Below are 7,198 nucleotides of genomic sequence, written 5' to 3'. Positions count from 1 at the left end.
CTAAACGTGTTAGATAGAAATAATATTTATTTTTAATACAACATGCAATTCTGGAATATTTTAATATTGGATAAAATGAAATGAAATGACATGTAAACCCTGAGTGTAACGGACATACTCAGGATGCTGTATATATATCCCTCGCAAATACAACGTGAATAGTAAAGTGAGAGGTTTGATGACCACACGTTGCACTGTGACGTGGCAGCGTTACCTGAAGCGCCACTTACCGGCCTGGCATATATACTACAGCGGTTTCAGTGGTATTCAGTGGCTTCATGTGGATACACACATTTCTTGAAATGATTCCGTGTTTATGGAAAACGGAAAAAAAAAAGATCGCTTCCGTCTCCGTGTGGACATGGCCTCATACAGGTCCGCTAATCCCACCCCATACTCCCTTACGGCGCATGCCCACTGCAGCGACACAAGTCGTTTGAAAGCGCAGTAGCCCATACAGTATATTGTATATTTGATGCATCTGTCATCGCCTTCCAAAGCATGCTGGGATACCTGCAACACGACGAGACAGACGACGGCGACGAGAGGAGGGTCCAAATTCAAAATTTCAAACGGAAAGACAGCAAGACAGCCAATCAAGCTGCAGCACCAAGCGATGGGCGGGGCAGGGCGACTGCGACTTCAAACGACTTGTGTCACTGCGGTGGGCATGCACCATTAGGCGTCGGCGACGTAGGCTGCTTCAACGTGACATGTCATTAGATGTGAATATTAACGTTATACACCTCCTGTCCTGAGACAGTCGTTAGACGGGAATATTAACGTTATACACCTCATGAGACGGTCGTTAGACCTGAATATTAATGTTATAAACCTCATGAGACAGTCGTTAGTCTCTGTGACGTGTATAACGTTAATATTAAATGTATCCAGAAATGTGAAAATGACGTATTTTGGTTCAGAAAGTTATAATTGTACATTTCCGTGGATTCCAGAAACATACATTTTATTGGGTCCTGTACGGCGCCATGATGAGAGACGCTTGGCTGATTTTATTTGCGGGCTTTTCTGGAGAGAACTCGACCTTCGTGGCGCGGGGACTCCCATCACAGCTCAGCTATAGCATCCGCTTTCATCATTATCTAAATTTAAGTGTAGCCTGTTGAAGGCCAACGGTATAGTCCATGGATTATGAATTACGCTTGTCCTTGCTTGCTTGAGACCAAATAGCAAACAGTACGTGAACGACATACATACGTCTGCATCTACATACATCAGCCAAAAACGTGAGTTTTGCTTAGACTATGGGACACAAAGTCATTCAAAAGAAAGGGCACAGATACAGGATGTGCGGCAATTACGGCAATTGTTTCATTACCAACCCCGTCGTCCGTAAACGAGTAAACGGTTTGTTTACTCAAGTAAAAGGGGGAGAAAATTACAGCCTCTGAAATGTAATCAAGTATAAAAGTGAAAAGTATTTCTACCGTCCGTTTCTCTGCAAAGCTAACTGAACCTCACGTCATAAGATAACTTGAATATGCATGCTCAGTTCTAGGGTGGGGACTTGAGACGATGAACCGAGCACACAGGGACACACAGCTCGCCAATTATAGGATTGACTACATGTTGTGTTGTGCTGATGATGGTATTTAATATCTGGTTCTGGATTTGTTTGAAAGACAGTCCCTGAAGAAGTCAATCAAGGAAATGAAAATAAATAAAGTGACAGTCCTTCCATTCAGTTTTGGTGGAGCACAAAGTCCTTCATCACTTGTGTTAGTGGTAGGGAGTCGACTTTGTTCAGCTGATGTGTGCCCAGCGCTTGGCGGATCTGGATCCGACACACGTGAGCCAGACTGCTAGGACATCTCTTGGCCTCCAGAAAGACCTTGAGAGCCTCGGGATCCGCCCTCTCCTCCAGCTGTGCCTGCTCCAAGGTCACAAGGGCCGGGTCGGCACCGTGTTCCAGGAGCAGCTGGACGAAGGCCGCCTGGCAGCTGTTCTGCAGCACCACCTCCAGCAGGAGAGAAGCCACGTCACGGGTCAGAACGCCGGCCTGGAGCAGCAGGCGGAAGCAGTCCAAGTGGTTGCGTTCAGCACTGATGTAGAGAGGAGACCTCTCGAGGGTGCGAACGCTGTCCATGTCAACAGCCACTTGGTACCTGATGAGTTCCTGCAGTATGTCCAGCCTTCCCACCCGGGCAGCACAGTGGACCGGGGTGTATGAGGTGTGTATGCCTCCGTTGGGGTCGGCCCCGGCTTCCAGGAGGATCCGGACACAATCCAGGTAACCGTAGTGCACAGCCCAGTAGAGAGGCGGGCATTCTAACCAATCTAGGTCTACCTGTGCTCCCTGTGTGATCAGGTAGGCCACACTGGCAGCGTGACCGCACATAGCTGCGTGCCCCAGAGGGGTGCTATCATAGACCAGCCTCCTCTCATTGATCCACCTTCTGAAGCGGTCTTCCTGCAGCAGGTTCGTCAGTTTGCCCAGGTCTCCTGTGGAGGCGGCATCGTGGAGATGCCTGTCATCATGGCTTGCTCGAGCAGCCATTCCTTCAGGTCTGTCACTGTAACACTCCGACTATGTGTGTGTACCTCAAACAGAAGGCTTTATCAAGGGACTGAAGTGACATCGTGACATTGTGATATCCCTGATGACATCACTCACTGATGACATCACTCTCGCTCGAGTTACAAGTGACACCACTGATGACATCACAATTGCTTGAGTGACATCACTGTTGACATCATCTGTGACATCATCATGCGATTTATGACATCACTGTGGTAGTAGTCTCGCTGGCCAGCCTCCTCTCCCTTCCGTCCGAGGAGTCTGGCGCCACGGAAACAGGCAACAGGGATAAACCCTCCCCTGCTCTACAGCTGCTCTCCCATTGGAGCGACTGTTTCGGTGGCACCCGGATGTCCGCTCCCGGCTTATTACAAACTCTGTCATTGGCTCCGACCATGTCAATCAAAGCGGCTCCCGCTCCCTCCTCCCTGTGTGTCGCTGTAAATATAGGCCCCTATCGTTGCATCGGCGCAGTTTCTAGGCCGAGCGGCAGGCGCAGATCAAAGCAGTGGGCGTGGAAAGGCGCACTTGATATCGTCGTGCTGGCGCTAGATGCAGCCCAAAGCATTACAACCACGCCTTTTAGGCGTAAAATTATGCACCGTCATGCTCATTGGATAAGTGCAATAAACGAATCGCACGCTTGCCTTTTTAGCTCCAATTCCAGTGATCCCGCAAAACCAGACGAAAGCCAAGCGCTCTGCCCCCCCCCCCTCCCTTCATCCAGTCTTGTCTGTCTCCATTATAGGCTATTATTCCATATTATTATGCTTCTCAAACCAATCTAACTGCAGTTTCAATACTGCAAGCATGTAAATACGCTACACTATAGCAAGATCAAAGTGAAAATAATGTTCTATGCATCAGCTAGAAAAATATAGCCTATTAGATTGGTGAAAGTTTGTCCAGAAAGATATAATTTTCTCTCGCCTGCTGCAGGAAGGATGATGCACATAAATATACCCTACATTATGTCAAGTCATTGCATAAATGTGTTTTTATTGTAAAACTAAATGTGAAATAGGGCCAAGTTATTGGACGGACATCACAGTATAGCAGATGCCATTAGAAGCGCGTTCCGAAGCGCGTTCCGCTGTTACTTCTCTAAATCACGTTAACTCGACAAGGGGTATATATATGCCCAGGAGGACATATATGTTTCACATAGGGTGGTGTTTTCATTTCGAGGTTTTATTTGGTCCAATATTGAAATGTTGACAATGGCAGGCTGTGTTACCGTTACACATTAATTTAGAACTACCTTTTATATCTATTTTGGCTCATTTGGTGGCTATTTAGTAGCGAAATGAAGAAACACAATGCATGCTGGGAACTCAGAGAGAGAGAGAGAGAAGGGTGACAGAGAAGAAGCAGTGAAGGCAAAGAATAGGCCTGCTTTTGAAAAGCGCAAAGCGCTAAATGTAGGCCAGCTCCCAAGATATGACTAGGCTGGTATTTAGCGCCGACACGCCCACTTTGGGACTGCGCCACGCCCATTCGGCCTAAAGCGCATTTGGCAGCCTAAAGCCTATTGCTATCTTGCCGAAACAGGCGCAAGGCACGTTTTTTTGCGGTTAAGGCCCGTAATAGCGCCGATGGCCTGTGGGAGAATAGAGCCCATAGTGCCCTGCCGCCTCAGTGAAAACAACAACGGCAAGTTGGATTGTTGAAAACTATTTTCCAAGGGCACTGCCGCTAAGCGCCGCCCATGATCGCAATCCCACTATAGAGACCTGTGGCGCCAGACTCCTCGGACGGAAGGGAGAGGAGGCTGGCCAGCGAGACTGGTAGTGACCTGGCCACCAGGCTAAGAAGCCATCTAGAACGGTTACATCTAGTGATTTATGTCCTCATCACTGTCTGACATCATCAGTGATTTACGGCATCATCATCGGCCACGCCTTATTAGACCTGTCTTTATACAGAGACACATGTCCATTAAAAAGGGGAGGTCAATGCACACTGGCATCCATGTAAATGTGGCCTCCATCACTGATTAATCACCCCCCACCCCCGCGCCAGATTCATGCCAGACCCCTGAAAAGTGTTTTGGCCATTTTGGAGGCGATCGGAGCAACAGCACATCTTGCAACTCTGGACAGACAGACAGACAGAGATAGACACACACACACACACACACACACACACACACACACACACACACACACACACACACACACACACACACACACACACACACACACACCTCCAATTATAGTCGTAGGATTCAAACACTATTAAACTTAGAAGATCCCCTCCAAACATGTTTTAAGATTACCGGTAAGACTATTTGATTAATTTGTGTGATATGGTTTTTTTCCACAAAAAAGGTGCACATGATGCGTGAAAGCTGGGAGAGGGTGAGATGAGACACAGCGTTAGATCAGTTTTCTCTGTCGTGCATTACAACTAAAGTTTACTTATTACTTCTAAAATGGAAGGTGTAGAAAGTGCACCCTTTTTTGGCCTACTTTGACGCAGTTAAGAATGACTATAGTGACTGAGGTTAGGGGTGATGGACGGCTTGCCCGGCTAGTTTCCCATGGACCCCTTGCAAAGGATCCCATGCACAATATATTGTACAAGCACAAAAGCACCTTATGTGGCTGGTAGCACCACGTTACAATGCTAAATGTCAATGATGTATGTATTATTTTCTCTCTTCCTGTGTCTGACCCGGTTTGTCTCATTCGTTTATTGTTCTATTAAAAAAAAAGTACAGTAATGAAGTATTTAGTTACTTCATATCTCCAGTGTTGGGCAAGTTACTTTCAAAATGTAATATACTACATATTACTAGTTACTTTCATTTGAAAGTAATAAGTTACTTTACAATATTACTTTCTGTGTAGAGTAACTCCTTACTTATTTCACTACTTTTGCATTACTTTTATCAAAACAACAGCAGCAGCAGAATGACATCCCGACAAATAATTTCAACCACCTTGAAGTCAGTGTAAACAATCCAAAATTCTAAATGTTATGATTTTCCTTTGTTATTGTCATCTATAGTGGTTATTTGCATACATTTTTTAAATATGTCCTTTGATTTAATCAAATGTAACCCAATTTGTAACTTGAGATACTTGACAAAGTAACTTGTATAATATTACTGAAATCCTATAAGTAGGCTAATAAGTTATATTACTGAGTTACTGCTAAAAGTAATATATTACATATAATATGTTACTTTTGTAATGAGTTACCCCCAACACTGCATATCTCTGACAACATGAGAAATGTTTCAGCAAAAATAATATCCCCCATCTCCTGCATTTCCATCTCCTAAAATAGACACAAAGACGCACAGTAGCTAGAGCGACTGACTGACACTCATCTAAGATTGTATTTGTTGCTTTTGCATGACGATTAGAAACGTCATTCCGGTTATATGCACATCGTTTGGGAAGTTTCAAGTCAATTACATCAGCTAAATTAACCTGCTCCTCATTTTGAGCCACCGAAGGAGCCCCTGGGGGTCCGAGGGCCGCACATTGAGAAGCCTGTGCCATAGCCCCATGCCAGAGCTGCCACAACACAGGCGGCTGGTTAAGGGTGATGGAGAGAATGCGGCAATCCATTGGCTGCAGGCTTAGTAAATTTCAGTCGGTGTAGTCCAATGGCAACGGGGGAGAGCGAGAGAGAGAGAGAGAGAGAGAGGGAGCGAGAGAGAGAGAGAGAGAGGGAGCGAGCGAGAGAGAGAGAGAGAGAGACCTGGTTTCCCTATCACTAATCTCTTCCTCGCAATACACTCGCTCTGTGAGAGCAATTAGATTCAGCACAATTTCCAGCGCCTCTGCAATGACTCATTGAAACATCTTCAGTGCTGATAAAGCCGCGCATCTGTGTTTATTTTTCATAGGACGTCTAGTTTGGCTGCCTACGTTTCTCCCGACTGGACTTTGGATTTTGCAGAACAGCAGAGTGGATGTGGAGTTTTATACACGTTTCTTTTTGCTCTCCTATGTGGCGTCTATTTTGCCTGAAGTCGGGACTTACATAAAAAAACAAGAGTCAAGCGTTGGAAATACTGGCAAGGTAAGTGCGTTATTATGTCGGGTCTACAGATGCGACGCTGAGCAGCAGCACCCACAGCCTTTCACAAAGCAATCCAAGAAAACACCAAATTATTAGACAAGCCAGTGAATTTCTGTCTGCTTTTCTGGCGCTATTCCCCCCCTCCTCTTCCTCCCTTTAGACGGCTTGTCCGCGCTGTAGCTACAGTCCTATTAGAGACTGAAGCCAGCATAATCCACAGGGAATTCATCCAGGAAAACGCTGTAATCCCAAAAGTGCAGCCGGTAGACCCGGCTTTCAAGTAATTCATATAACTTAATAGGAGTAACCGGTAGATAGCCTATATAATGGAAAATAAGGCGATTTTCCTCCCCTATAGGCTATCCCCGCAGCAATAGCAGGTAATTGCGCACTTTCCAAACGCATCGCCCGCCTCCAGTTTGCTTTGAGGTTTGAGTGGTTTTTGGTTGGTGCTGATGATGATACAGCAACCATCACTGTCAACGTTGGAGACATTGATCACCCGGTGGCCACATCACACCGCCTCCAGGCTAAGAGACTATCACCTCTTTATTGAAGCTTTTACTCCCATTTAGGAGGCATATAGGCGCGCCACTTCGCACCGTGCGTAAAAACGCGAGC

The 7,198-nt window shown here is 46.1% G+C and overlaps 1 pseudogene across 1 annotated transcript; it reads right to left on the bottom strand.

Moving 5' to 3' along the window:
• Positions 1–1,702: 1,702 nt before the first annotated feature.
• LOC310772974 (ankyrin repeat and SOCS box protein 1 pseudogene) lies at positions 1,703–2,518 on the bottom strand (annotated as a pseudogene). The gene has a single exon. The product of its transcript is annotated as an ankyrin repeat and SOCS box protein 1 pseudogene (transcript).
• Positions 2,519–7,198: the final 4,680 nt, after the last annotated feature.

This window comes from Poromitra crassiceps (assembly GCF_964638095.1).
Source record: "Poromitra crassiceps genome assembly, chromosome: 3".
NCBI classification, from domain to species: domain Eukaryota; kingdom Metazoa; phylum Chordata; class Actinopteri; order Beryciformes; family Melamphaidae; genus Poromitra; species Poromitra crassiceps.
This window is presented reverse-complemented; position numbering and strand designations above follow the sequence as displayed.